This window comes from Nicotiana tabacum, chromosome 4, assembly GCF_000715075.1.
Source record: "Nicotiana tabacum cultivar K326 chromosome 4, ASM71507v2, whole genome shotgun sequence".
Taxonomy (NCBI): Eukaryota; Viridiplantae; Streptophyta; class Magnoliopsida; order Solanales; family Solanaceae; genus Nicotiana; species Nicotiana tabacum.
In genome coordinates, this window is record NC_134083.1 from 121,893,243 (window position 1) to 121,909,109 (window position 15,867).

Consider the following 15,867-nt stretch of genomic DNA (forward strand, 5'->3'; position numbering starts at 1 on the left):
TAGAAGAAGCTTGAGGCCCAGCCATGGAGAAAGTCAAATTTGGGGGAAAAGACAAGTGGTATATTTAATAAAAATAAAATATATGGCAACATAAGTAGCCATGTCAGCAAAAATATGTTTTAAAGTTTTTTTTTCCGTCCCAACTGGAGTTCTGTTAAAGATAGGGATATTTTTAATAACTTTGCTAACGGTAAGAATGTTTTTGTCCCCAAAGTATAAAGAAAATTAAATGTAGACCATTTTAGAAAGTAGACGAACAAATTTGACCCTTTTTCCTTCTTTTTTTTTTGACAATTCATGGAGGGGTTTACCTACGGTGTTTTTTTAAACTTAAAAAGAATAATTTTGTGGGTTTAAGTTGATATTTATTTTTTTTTAAAATGAAAACAATAGAGTAAAAGCAATTTATTGCAACTAATTAAATTTATGTTTGTCAAGTCCTATTTTGATCTCTTTGATAGTTGTATATACAATTAGTTTAACAATATCAGTGTGTACATTTTTTTTATATTCGAATTAATTTGTGTGCATCTCAATTATTTTACTTTTGTTATATTATGTACAGATTATTTTTTAACTTTTTTTTAAAAGAGTGGATTCATATTTGTTTGATACATCATATTTCGAGAGTCATTTCTTAATTTTAATTTGCGAATTCGAATATAATTTTTAAAAAATTTTGAAATAAAATTTATATATTAAAATTTTTATAAAATATATCATTAGTCATAATAACTAATAATTTAAAATATTTAAAAGACGTATAAAAAATTATTAATTAAAAAAACTCATTTGACTCATATCAAATAAATTGGGACGAAGGAAGTATAACTCTGCACTTATACGACTGGAGTAAAATATATCTGCTAAACTATAATATTACGTGTGTGCTTGAATCATTTATTGAGATAAATTGAAGCATTGGTTGTAAACTTGTCGCGACGTAGAGACAAGAAGTGGACGGGGCCGCACTCTCGTCGAGGTAGTTTTTATTTGAAAACTTAACATAAAAATATGAGCGGGAATAACCGTGGACGCACCGCTTCTGACAAATTAATACAATGGTAAAATACGTCCATTACAAGGGTATCTAATTTATTAGCATATCATTATCTCTTTAGTCACTCCAACGACACTTTCTAATTTAAGTCTGCTCTCTTACCTAAACATAGAAAACTACAAACATCACATTGCCAGTGCTCAACCGTTGGACCGACAATAAATTAGCCTCCGTGGCCTCTTATGAATTTGGCTGGAGAATAAGTGAATGGTCATTGTTAAATGGTCTATCTCAACTCTCAAGAAATTGGCAACGGAGCTTATTCTGAACAGTGGAGGATTCAATCACATGGGTTCACCACTTTGATTGAACTCATTATTTTAGGATCAAATTTTATATTTGTGCATAAAAAATATAAATAAATTTAAATTTATATTTCAAAATATATTCTCTCACATCAAAATTCACGACGTCTAAATTATGAATGAAATTCTAAAAGTTAACAAATATGTTTATCCGTAAAATGATACAGTTAAATTTATGCGTAATTTATAGACAAGTGAATTAATTTGATCCTAAAATAATAGATGAATTAGACAAAAATATAATACTTAGCCTTGAGATGGAGATAAAATAACATAAATTATAATTCCGAAAGCAGGGCTTCCGGGACAATAACAACGATATCAGTAAACAAGAAGATAAAATTATATTGAGCTTTGAATAGAGTATATCGTATGTTTGTCAGAAAATTCGTATCCCTTACAATGATAACAGAGTTTACTATTTATAGTTGCACACAGGGAACAAAGTCCTAAGATCAAGCCCCTCTTTAATGACAATTAGTAGTCGTACCCGCGCGATGCGCAAATTAAAAAATATTAATTAAATTAAATTGTGATTGGGTTTGTTTGAACATTAGATCGTATTGCTTTAATAAGTTTCATTATAAGGCTAAGTATTGTGTATCTCTTCTATTATTATATTATTTCAGGATCAAATTAGTTCACTTGTCTAGAAACCACGTATAAGTTCAACTGTATTGTTTTACGGTTAAACAATTATATTGTTAAATAAAAATTGTTATTAGCATATTACTTTGTTTAATATTTTATCGTATATTTTATTACTCTTGAAATATTTTTTTATTTTGAAATTTATTCTATTGTTCTCAATAATATTTTCTGAATTTTGATGAATAAAATCTCTATTAAATTGAAGGGACTTATATAGTCATCGAATAATTTTGTTGTTCTGTATATTGATTTATTATATTATCTAATTTTTAGTATTATTACATTGTTAATAGAATTTTTTATTAGCATATTACTTTTTAAATATTTTTGTCTGCTACTTTCTTTTTGTAATATAGTAGAAGAATAGTAAAAATTACTTATCTGTTTATATTTTTAAAAAATTAAAATTAAAATTTGATTTAAATTATGATAGTATTTTGAATTGGCGTTCTTTTTTTTAGAATAATTTTAAAACTCCAAATTTGTTAACTCAAAGAGGGTAACTAATTATTAAAAATACATAATGCATAATTTAAATTTTTAAAAATTTAAATTAAAAAAACTAATTATTACCTAACTTGACTAACTTTATCCTAAATTGCCAAATGACCTATTGCGAGCTTGCCACTTGGCTTAATGTGGAGATTTTTTCCTCTCATTTTAATAATATATATATTATGAGGTCCATTGAAGAATGTATAACGGCAGGCAGTGAATGTCATATTCCTTGTAACGGGCCGCGTATTTAATGCTATGGAATATTCTCATTAAATGCTAACGGGTAGCAGGAATTTATTTCATCTTTATGGATATCATTCTCTCTGGTAGCAGACGAGATTGTTACCTCCGGATTCAACTACCTTCTGTCTTTGGCTCCACGTGTCACTTTCTCATGTGATAATTTAATATAAACATATTTTATCCTATATAGATAGTCCCCCAGCTTTCCGGTGGCATAACTTTGTGTCACCGGAAAGTTGGTAGAAACACCTCTTTTGGCGGAAAATTCTCTGACTCCCCCTGAAAAGTTTCTGACAATTGATTAGACGCACGTCTCTCCATATTTAATGCCCCGAACACGCGTCATCCCACGATTTAGCATCACTTTTGCCGGTTATCGAAGTAATTATGGCCACGATTTTAGCCGTGGCAGGGAAAAAAAAATAAGAGAGCGAAGAATGTCGCTCCCGAGTCGTCTCTGGAAGTTTTGGTGACGAGCCTCCTACCTGGGTCATCCATAGACATCGTGATGATTGACGATGACGGGGAAGCCAGCAAGGAGGGGACTTCTCTACATAGAAGGCAAAGACCTTCCTCAGCTCAACAGACTGCTCAATCTGTTGAGTTAGTTACACCAACCGAGGACGATGTCTCAACGCTCTGGGGAGAATTTGAGATGGTGAAAAATGCCAACTCCCGCTTCTGGATCCCGATCGTTATGCCCGGTACCGTGAGGCTGAGTACCGGGTCCCTGCCGTATTCGGTTGACGAACAACCAACAACAAGCACTGCGCTTGCCGCATCCACTTCTCATCCCTCAATGCCATCAGCTCCATCACCTTCTTCACCAACTCTTCCTTTACCACCAGCAAATGCTACATCATCTCCACCGACCGTAATTGTCCGAGAAGAGGATGCCCCCTTCCCCAGTCCCCATTTCATGGGAGATTGGGGCAAAATTATGTCGCCCCCTCAAAAGATTCGCAAAGGAGGAAGAGTGTTACTCTCTCGGTCTCTACCGGATACAACCCGATGTCCCCGGCCAGTGGAACTTGCTAACTATCTGAAGCCTTTGGCTTCAGAAAAAGATAAGAAAAAGATACAAGCTCTCTCGAGAGAGTGTTTGTTGAACAATGTTATGCACGACGCCGCAGCGGAATATTCTTCGTTTCCTTCGTTATTTCCTCTATCTTTGCTTTAATAATATTTTGAGTTTGTACTTTTCGTTTGGTATGCCAATTTTCTTACTTACGAGGGCCTCCAAAGGTTGATTCGATATAAGGAGGAACTTACCTCCGAGCGGGATCAACTTTTGGCTGAGTAGGACCAAACTGTTGCTCGCCTCTCAGAACTGGAAGCTAAAGTTGCTGAGGCTGTTGTGTTGGAGGCTCGGTTGCAGCAAAGCGAGCAAGAAGTAAAGACCCTTAGCCAAGATGTCGTTCTTACTGCATCCAATCGTGAGGCTGCCTCCGCTGAAAGATTAAATAATTTGGAGGCGGCCTTGAACTCCAAAACTGAAGAGATTGCTGCCGCCGGGGTAAAGTATGCCCAATTGGAGGAGAAGCATAAGAAGACAATTGAGCATAATAGACTTTTCAACTCTATTGTCCGTGATCTAGATGCCAGCCTCCGGTCTGTTAGATCCGCGTAGGAAAATCTTTCTATTGAGGTTGACCAACTTAAAGAAGAACTCAAGCGCTGAGCGGATTCCCTTGTTGTTGAAAAAATATATGCTATGTACAGCATGAGGAGAAAAACTTTGGAAGAGGCTAAAGCGTGTGTCATTGACTTTGATGCTAAAATCACTAAAGCCCATGAGCTGGAGTCAACTGCTAAAAGGGGTCTTTCGGTCAGGCCTGATGCTACCGATTCTTCTGGTTTCGGTTCTGAATTCTCGGGAACTGAAGAGGAACCGGAAGGCGACGATGCTGAAGTTCAAAATGATGAAGGCCAAGATATCGAACCGGTGATAGATCTACCCACTTCTTCTGGGGGCGCGGATGCTTCTCTTCCTCCGGGTTCTGGAGATACATCAGCTTAATTTTTGATTTCTTTTTCCAATTTTTGTACTTGTACCGTTTGGCACATTCATTGTAAATAAAAACATTTTTTCGCACAAGTATCGTATAAGTTTTCATTCTACATACTTTCGTTTAAATATTTGTGCAAGTTTGATCTTTGCGTCCTTTTTTGTTTAAGTGTTTACGCAAGTTTTACTATTTGTGTCTGATCATGCAAGGCTTTGGGAGTATTTTCCCCCGAAAGCATTTGGATTTCGGGCATAGGTTCTTCCGAAATCAACCCTTTATCGTGAGGGTTTTCATAAGAGAGGACCCTATTATGTTTACGATGCTCTTAAAGAGGACGTCTCATGTTCATTACGGCACTAGCATTTGAAGTACTTGTTTAACTTTCAAATGACTAAATCAATTCATCGTTCAGACAAGAAACAAGATAGAAATAAAAGAACTTTACTTTATTCCTTCAATTTTCAAAAGTATATAAGCATTTGTTGTGCTAAAAAGAAATTGTCATTTCTTGTGACTAACTTGTTCAACTTATTTCTACGGGGCTGGCCGCGCAGTCCCCGGTCCCGATGATGCAACTATGCTTTCGGGTTTCGTATTCCGATCGAAGCGACAGTCGTTGTTGTCGTATCCTCATATCATTCCCCCTAGTGTTAGAATGCGAAGAATGCATATTTGAACACTGGAAGATTTACACTTTCGAGGATTCCACCAATGAATTTCTATATAATCTTCAGTTCGGTAACAAACTTTCCTTCCCCTTAGGAATTTATGCTATCGAGTCAAAGATTATCTAACAATCCCCTAGTGGCTTGCACTTGTGAACGGTCGGGTAACCTTTGTTCGATAGCATACTTAACTTCATGGTAGGAACTTTGTTATCAAGCAAAAGACTATCTAACCACTCTGGAGTGGTTCTTCACTTGTGTGCCTTGTCATTAAAAGGTCTTATTGTTGCTATTGAAACTTCCTTCGTAGTATGCTTTCCGTTGCTACCTCGTTAAAAAACTTGCCAGAAAAACCTAATTGGGATAAAAATTGGACGAAGGGAAAAAGAGTGCAGCACATACTTTCAGCACAGATGATGTTCATCAGCAATAGTATCTCTTGAGGTGTGCCACGTTCCAGTTGTTTGGCAACTTTTCTCCATCTTGATTCTCCAACTCATATGATCCTTTTCCGGTGATAGCTGAAACCTGGTAGAGGACTTCCCATGTTGGACCTAGCTTCCCTTTATTGCGTTCCCGGGTGTTTTGAGTCACTTTCCTTAACACCAAGTCTCCCACTTTGAAATAACATAGGTTGGCCCTTCGATTGTAATATCTTTCTATTCTCTCCTTTTGAGTTGCCATCCTTATATGCACCAAGTCCCTGCATTCATCAAGCAACTCCAAATTGACCAACATTGCTTCATTGTTTATTTCTTCATTCGCCCGGAAGTATCTCAGGGTAGGATCCCCTACTTCTACCGGGATCAAGGCTTCTTCTGCTCCGTACACAAGGGAGAAAAAAGTCTCTCCCGTGCTCGATTTGGCCATTGTTCGGTATGCCCATAATACACCTAGCAATTCCTCAGTCTATTTACCTTTAGCTGCTTCCAATCTCTTTTTGAGATTTTGTATAATCACATTGTTCGTTGATTCCGCTTGACCATTTGCGCTCGGATGATAGGGCGAATATGTGATCCTTTTGATTTTCAAGTCTTCAAGAAACTTTGTGACCTTTGCGCCTATAAATTGTGGCCCGTTGTCGCAGGCTATCTCTTTTAGTGTCCTAAATCTGCAAATTATGTTCTCCCACAAGAAATCCACCACTTTACGTTCACCGGTATTTTGATAAGGACCTGCTTCAACCCACTTAGAAAAATAGTCAGTTAAAATTAAAAGAAACCTTACCTTACCAGGGTCCGACAGTAGTGGTCCGACGGTATTTATTCTCTACTTCATGAACGGCCATGGAGACAAAGCTGAGTGCAATGGTTCTGCTGGTTGATGTACCAACGGTGCGTAGCGTTGACACTTATCGCATTTTTGAACATAAGCTTTGGCATCTTGTTCCATTCGAGGCCAATAGTATCCTGCCCTTACTAATTTTAGTACCAAGGAATTTGCGCCCGAATAATTTCTACAGATCCCTTCGTGGACTTCTCGCATAACATAATTAGCTTTGGAGGCTCCCAAACATCGGGCTAGCGGGCCTTGGAAAGATTTCCCGTACAATTGACATCTTTTGAAACTATACCGTGCTGCTTTAGCGCGTAGCGCCCGGGATGCCTTGGGATCTTTAGACAACTTTTTGTGCTCGAGGTAATCAATGATCTCATTCCTCCAGTCCTAGACCAAATTAGTCGTGTTTACCTCGTAGTAACTATCTACGTCTAAAACCAAGTGCATAAGTTGTACGACCATACCGAAGTCTGATCCCTTCATCTCCGTAGACGAGCCAAGGTTAGCCAATACGTCCGCTTCTACGTTTTCTTCCCTCGGGATATGCATAATTGACCACTCCCGAAATCGAGCAAGCAGGGTCTGAACCTTCACTACGTATTGTTGCATGTGTTCTTCTTTAACCTCGAAGATCCCATAAACCTAATTTACCACCAGCCGGGAGTCGCATTTGATTTCTATGACCTCCGAATCTAGTCCTCGAGCCAATTTGAGCCCTGCAATCAATGCTTCATACTCTGCTTCGTTGTTAGTCAGAGGAACCATTCTTATGATCTGCCTTAGGATTTCTCCCAAAGGCGTGGTTAATACTATGACAAGCCCGAACCCTTTTATGTTGGAAGCTTCATCCATAAATAGGTTCTAAACTCCTAATGTCGATTCTGACACCATCACTGCTTCTTTGGTCAAAGTAACAATCCCAGACTGAAATCGGCCACAGAGTCGGCCAAAACTTGTGACTTAATCGCAGTCATAGGTTTATATTCTATGTCTAATTCACTTATTTCAATGGCCCACTTGGCCAGCCTACTCGAAAGTTCGGGTTTATGAAGGATATTTTGCAGGGAAAAGGTGGTCACCACAGCTATCGGGTGATATTGGAAGTAAGACCTTAGCTTCCGAGCGACGACTATGAGGGTTAAGGCCAACTTCTCCATATATGGGTAGTGAGTTTTTGCTCCTGTTAAAATTCTACTAACGTAATAAATGGGTGATTGCATACCTTCGTCCTCACAGACCAAAATAGCGCTTACCGCTACCTCCGAGACTTCTAGGTAGATTAATAGGTTTTCGCCTTCCTCTGGCTTCAATAGTAACGGAGGACTTGACAAATACCTTTTCAAATCCCTCAAAGCATGCTGACATTCTGGGGTCCATTCGAAATTGTTCTTCTTTTTGAGTAACGAGAAAAAATGATGTCATTTCTCTGAAGATCGGGAAATGAACATACTCAAAGAGGCCAATTGCCTCGTGAGCCGTTGCACCTCTTTTACACTTGATAGCTGGTTCGGGATGTATTCAATGGATTTGATTTTATCGGGGTTAACCTCAATCCCCCTTTGTGACACCAGGAATCCCAGGAACTTGCCGGAGCTGACCCCGAACGCTCACTTCTCGGGGTTAAGTTTCATGTTATACTTTCTTAAGATGTCAAAAGTTTCTTGCAAGTGTTTAAGATGATCACCTGCGTTCAAAGACTTAATAAGCAAATCGTCTATGTAAACTTCAATGGTTTTACCCATTTTCTTTTCAAACATTTTGTTCACGAGCCGCTGATAAGTGGCTCCAACGTTCTTTAGCCCGAAGGGCATCACATTATAGCAATATGTGCCGAAATTCGTTATGAACGAAATTTTTTCCTGATCCTTCGGGTTCATCTTAATTTGGTTATACCCAGAGTAAGTATCGAGGAAACTCATCAACTCATGCTCGGCCATTACATCAATCATTTGATCAATGTTTGGCAATGGGAACGAGTCTTTTGGGCACGACTTATTTAAGTCCTTATAGTCTATGCACATGCAAAATTTATTCTTCTTCTTTGGAACTACTACTACGTTAGCTAGCATGTCTGGATACTTTACCTCTTGTATTGAACCGATATCAAGTACGCGAGTTACCTCTTCTTTGACGAATTTATTTCTGGCCTCTGCAATAGGATATTTTTTCTGTCTTACCGGAGGAATACTGGGATCCAAACTTAGCTTGTGTATGGCCACTTCCGGTGGGATACCTGTCATATCCGCATGTGACCACGCAAAACAATCGATGTTAAATTTAAGAAATTCAATACCTTAGTTCGGGGTGCAGTCCTGTCCCCAAGTGGAATTTCCTCTCCAAGAACTTTTCAAATAATGCTACTTGCTCAAGCTCTTCTGTTGTGGATTTTGTTGCGTCCGTCTCTTTTGGTACCTGGAAATACCTTGGCACTTGATAAGATTCCGATGCCTCTTCCCCCTGGTTGACTTCACTTGACTCGGGAGCAGGCGTCGGTTCCTGTAATTGCTATGCCGCATGCTCCTTCCCTTTGCTACTGGAGACCGAAATTGCATTCATCTCCCTTGTTGCCGGTTGGTCACCTCTTATTTGTTTAATTCCCTCGGGAGTTCGGAATTTCAGAACCTGGTGATATGTTGATGGCACAACCTTCATCTCGTGCAACCATGGTCTTCCCAGGATAATATTGTAGCCCATATCACCACCCACCACCTCGAAAAGGGTCATCTTCATCACCCTTTCGGCATTCGTGGGCAGCAGGATCTCTCCTCGGGTTGTCACGCTTGCTAGGTTAAAACCCGGCGAGGAGTTTTGTGGCCGGAATGATGCTTCCACTGAGCTTGGCTTACTCCAATACCCTTCATTGTATAATATTGGCCGAACTCCCTGGATCCACTAGAACACGTTTAATTTTAAAATCTAATACATTTAAAGAAATTACCAATGCGTCATTATGCGGTAGCAACAATCCATCTGCATCCTCCTCTGTGAAAGTGATGTCATCTTCAACGACTACCCGGAGCCTCTTGCTGTGGGTTACTGACACCTTCATCTTTTTTGTCGCGGAGAATGTAACCCCGTTAATCTTATTTCCCCCGAAAATCATGTTGATCGTCAGGCGCGGGGGATATTCTCCTGCTTTTAAGGGCTCCGTGTTATCACGATTGCGATTATAATTATTTTTATCCCGATCACTTAAATATTCCCTGAGATGACCATTTTTCAGCAGTGTCGCCACCTCTTCGCGCAGATGCCAGTAGTCCCCGGTCCGGTGACCGTTTGTCTTGTGGTATTCGCACCACAAGTTAGAATCCCTTTGGCTAGGATCGGATCTCATTGGCTTTGGGAACCGTGCTTCTTTAATGTTCCTCATAGCTGATACAAACTCTACTACACTGATGTTGAAGTTATATTCTGAAAGTCTGAGGTAGGAAGAATCTTGAGAACCTGACGTTTCCTTGTCCTATAACAACCTATTATTCCGGCCGTGATCAGTTCTTCTATCGGTAACGAACCTAACCGCCGACCGAAAATCTTTACCGTGTCCTTCGGCCCGTTCATAGGGCAAAAATCGGCTCCTCGAAGACCGTCGATCTGTGTCAAAATTGTCTTTTGATTTCTCTTTATTCTTCTCCCGGTCCCGACCCTTAATCGACGCCGGGAAACCGAGCTGATCATCCTCAATCCTTATCTTTGACTCGTACCGATTTTGAACATCTGCCCAATTTTTCGCTTAGAACTTGAGCAAGCTTTCTTTCAACTTCCGGGAGACATTGGAACTTCTTGGATTCAGATCCATGGTGAATGCTCCAGCCACCCATTCATCCGGAATGACCGATAGCAATATCCTTTCCTTTTGGAACCTGGTTACAAACTCCCGCTACAACTCGGATTCTCCTTGTACAATCCTGAATATATCGGCCTTTCGGGCTTGTACCTTTCTGGCCCTAGCATGGGCCTTAATTAATGAATCTGCGAGCATCTCGAATGAGTCTATGGAATGCTAGGGCAAAAGCGAATACCACGTCAAGGCTCCCTTCGTGAGAGTCTCTCCAAATTTCTTCAGCAAAACAAACTAGATCTCATATGGAGCTAAATTGCTCCCCTTCACCGTCGTTGTATAGGTGGTCATATGCTCATGAGGATCTAAAGTCCAATCATATTTCGGCACGTCTGGCATTTTAAACTGCTTCAGGATCAATTCTGGTATCGCACTTGGTTTGTACGGCAATTGAGTTTACTTCTTTGAGTCCAGCCTTTTCAACACTGGTGGTGCACCCAGAATTTGGTCCATGCGGGCGTTCACTTCCCTCATGAACCATATGAGTTCGTTTTTGAAGGGATCGCTCTCATTGTTATGATCGGATCCGCTCCCCTGGCCCCATCGAAGCCGACCTCGCCCCTCAGGGTGTTGTTGTCGACCCTTTGCGTTGTTTGATTTGCGGGAGCACTGGGAGGAACTGGACCTCGTCCATTCACGTTATTGGAAGCACCTGATAATGCCTGCTTCAGTTCTGTCATAACCTTATCGTGCTGTGTGAGATGACCTAAAATGACCTCTTGTTGCTCCTGCAACACCCTTGCCGCTTTGATGACGTGCTCTTCTTCAGCATCATCAGGAGTCGCCTCTCGAACATATCGCGGGTACCGCCTTCCGTGGACCGGTGTGGCCTCGTTCCCCTCACTGCGAGTATTGCTAATTGAATCCTCGTGCTGAGGTTGATTTCCTTGCACCTCAAGGTTGTGTGTGTTGTTAACACCATTATCTGCCATTTTCTATGATTTTTTGCTAAGAACAAATAATCAAACACGTTAGTAAAAGAATCAAGGATCAACTTAATTATACAACTGTCTAAGCCCCACGGTAGGCGCCAAACTGTTTACCCGTAAAACGGTACAGTTGAATTTATACGTGCTTTATAGACAAGTGAATTAATTTGATCCTAAAATAATAGATGAATTAGACAAAAATGTAATACTTAGCCTTGAGATGGAGATAAAATAGCAAAAATTATAATTTCGGGAGCAAGGCTTCCGGGGACAATAACAACGATATCAGTAAACAAGAAGATAAAATTATATTGAGCTTTGAATGGAGTTTAGAGTATGTTTGTCAGAAAATTCGTCCCTTTTACAATGATAATAGAACTTACTATTTATAGTTGCACCTAGGGAACAAGGTCCTAGGATCAAGCCTCTCTTTAATGTCAATTATGAGGGCCATTAAAGGATATGTAACGGCAAGTAGTGAATATCAAATACCTTGTAAGAAGCCGTGTACTTAATGCTGTAGAATATTCCTCATTATATTCTATCGGGTGACAGACATTTATTTCATCTTTATGAGTATCATTCTCTTTGGTAAAGGACAAGATCGTTTCCTTCGGATTCAACTATCTTCTGTCTTCGGCTCCACGTGTCACTTCCTAATACGATCATTTAATATAAACATATTTTACCCTATACATTCACGTGTCTATAAACCATGTTACAAATTCAACTGTACCGTTTTACAGGTAAGCACTAGTATGTTTTATATCAATGATATCAGAACATTTCAAAGAAGAAAAAAAGAAGGGAAAACAAGCTGCTCTTCGATTAATTCTTAAATTCCAGAAAGCTTCTCGAATAATTTCTCCATATGCCATCTTAAGGTACACTTACGGCATATTACCAATTTCGTGACAAAGTTAATCTCAGCTTATCATTTTTAAAAGGTTATAATTTGTCCAAAGCAAATGTCGACTCGAAAAATTTTCATTCTTAAAGAACATGTCAACGTAACTCAAGTGTTATGTCAAACTATACCCTTAACAATTTTTTTGATTTTACCACTGCTTATCTAGAGTAGTTGTAGAGAAATCACGTCCAAAATGGAATATAAGTCATAGCTAATATTTTTGTCTCCAGATTCTATCTCTATTTGATTTCCCACATCCCAATCACAATTCACAGCTGCAGCTCTACCATTTGACTAAATAAAGGAAAAGATGAAACCAAATCGACCTGAAAAAAGAGTAAACACAAGTCATAGTCTTGCTCTAGATTTGTCTTTGAGAATTTGATTCAAATAGTAGTTATAATATTTTCATAATGAATTACGAATACGCGAGAAACCATTTTAGTAGTCATACTTAGTTGGGGATCTAGGAGGTTGAGCAAGGAGATTGTATACGGTAAAATACGTTATGATATGTGGCCGCTTAAGAGAATGACACGTGGAACTTAAGGCGGGATAGTTAGAACCGAAGGCAGTGATCCCGTTTGTCACCGGAAAGAATGACACCAAGATGCAACAAATACCCTCCGACCGGTAGCATTTAATGAAGAATATTTCACAGCATTTAGTGCACTGCCCGTTACAGAGAATTTGTCATTTATGCTCACTGTTACACCTTCATCAATGACCCTCATAATTGACATTAAAAAAGGGCACGATCCTAGGACCTGTTCCCTAGGCATAGCTATAAATAGTGAGCTCTGTTATCATAGTAAAGGACACGACTTTTCTGGTAAATTTACGCTATAATCGATGAAAAGCTTTACATAATTTTACTTTCTTGTTCCTTGTTTTCATCACTGTTGTGCCCAAAAGCTCTGCCCCCGGAATTACTGTTTTTCGTGATTTTACCTTTATTTCAAGGCTAAGTATTGCACATTTCTTTAATTATTTCATTGTTTCAGGATCAAATTAATTCACTTGTCTAGAAACCACGTATAAATTCAACTGTACCGTTTTACGGGTAAACAGTTTGGCGCCCACCGTGGGGCCTAGACAACCGTGTAATTAAGTTGATCCTTGCCTCTTTTACTAATGTGTTTTGATTATTTGTCTTAGCAAAAAATCATAAGAAATGACTGATAATGGTGTTAACAACACACATAATCCTGAGGTTCAAGGAGACCAGCCTCATCTCGAGGATTCAATCAGTGACACCCACAATGAGGGGAACGATGTCACGCCAGTCCACGACAGGCGGTACCCACGACATGTTCGGGAGGCAACTCCCGATAACGCTAAAGAGGAGCATGTTGTTGATACGGTAAGGGTCCTACAAGAGCAACAAGCGATCATTCTAGGCTACCTCACACGACAGGATAAGGTTATAACGAAGTTGAAGCATGCGTTATCGGGGGCTTCTAATAACGCGAATAGACAAGGTCCAGTTCCTCTCGGTGCTCCCGCAAATCAAACAATGCAGAGGGTTGACAACAATACCCCGAGGGGCGAGGTTGGTTCTGATGGGACTGGGGGGAGCAGATCCGTCCTAAGTAACGAAAACGATCCCTTCAAGAATGAACTCTTACGGTTTATGAGAGAAGTGAACGCCCTCATGGACCAAATTCCGGGTGCACCATTGGTGCTAAAAGGTCCAGACTCAAAGAAGTATACTCAGTTGCCGTACAAACCAAGCGCGATACCAGAATTAATCTCGAAGCGGTTTAAAATGCCCAACGTGCCAAAGTATGATGAAACTTCAGACCCTTAGGAGTATATTACCACCTATACAATGGCGGTGAAGGGGAATGATTTAGCTCCTCACGAGATTGAATCTGTTTTGCTGAAAAAGTTTGGAGAGACTTTCACGAGGGGAGCCTTGACGTGGTATTCGTTGTTACCCTAGCATTCCATAGATTCCTTTGAGATGCTCACAGATTCTTTTATTAAGGCTCGTGCCGGGTCCAGAAAGGTGCAAGCCCAAAAGGCTAACATATTCAGAATTGCACAAGGAGAATCTGAGTTGCTGCGAGAGTTCATTACCCAATTCCAAAAGGAGAGGATGTTTCTCCCAGCTGTTACAGATGAATAGGCGACCGAAGCATTCACTAAGGGTCTAAATTCGAGAAGTTCAGACGCTTCCCGGAAACTGATGGAAAGCTTGCTTGAGTTCCAAGCAATGACTTGGGCGGATGTCCACAACCGGTATAAGTCAAAGATAAGGATCGAAGATGATTAGGTTGGCTTCCCATTGTCGGCAAAAGCATGGGAGAAGAATAAAAAAAAATCAAAAGATGATTTTGGCACGGACAGACGGTCTTCGAGGGGCCGGTGTTTGCCTTACAAACAGACCAAAGGCTGTGGCAGAGGGTTTCGGTCAGCAGACAGGTTCGCTACCGATAGCAGGACTGATCACGCTCGGAACAATAGATTATTGCAGGACAAAAAAGCGTCAGGTACGTGGGATCCTTCCTACCCCAGGATTTCAGTATACAATTTTAACGTTAGTGTAGTAGGGTTGGTATCAGCTATGAGAAACATCAAAGAAGCACGGTTCCCGAAGCCGATGAGATCCAATTCCAGCCAGTGGGATCCTAACTTGTGGTGTGAAAACCACGGGATGAATGACCACCAGACTGGGGACTGCTGACATCTCCGGGAAAAAGTGGCGACACTATTGAAGAATGTGCATCTTAGAGAATTCTTAAGTGACCGGGCCAAGCGGACTTTATGCCGACCTTCGTTCCCGAGATTGAAAAAGAACTACTTATAAATACAGGTACCTCTTCAGGAGTCTGGACTCTCTTTACGGGCGGTGCCTCGAACGCGAAGGGGTTTGGACTAGGCATCGTACTAAAATCACCCACAGATAATATAGTTAGACAGTCTATCAGAACTACAAAATTGACTAACAATGAGGTCGAGTATGAGACCATGATTGCAAGTCTCGAACTAGCTAGAAGCTTGGGAGCGGAAGTCGTAGAGGCTAAGTGTGATTCCCTCCTCGTGGTAAACCAAGTTAACGGGACTTTTGAAGTCCGAGAAGATCGAATGAAGAGGTACTTGGACAAACTACAGGTAACTCTACATCGATTTAAGGAATGGACCTTGCAACATGTACCCATAGAACAAAACAACGAGGCCGACGCTCTTGCAAACTTGGGTTCATCGGTCGAAGATGATGAACTCAACTCGGGGACTGTCATACAACTCATGAGATTGGTAATCGAAGAAGGTCACGCCGAGATAAACTCCACAAGTTTAACCTGGGATTGGAGAAACAAATACATAGAGTACTTTAAGAATGGGAAGCTTCCATCAGATCCAAAGGAATCGAGGGCTCTGCACACAAAGGCAGCATATTTCACCTTGTCCGAAGACGGAACGCTATTTAGGAGGACGTTCGATGGACCATTAGCAATATGTTTGGGACCGGGAGATA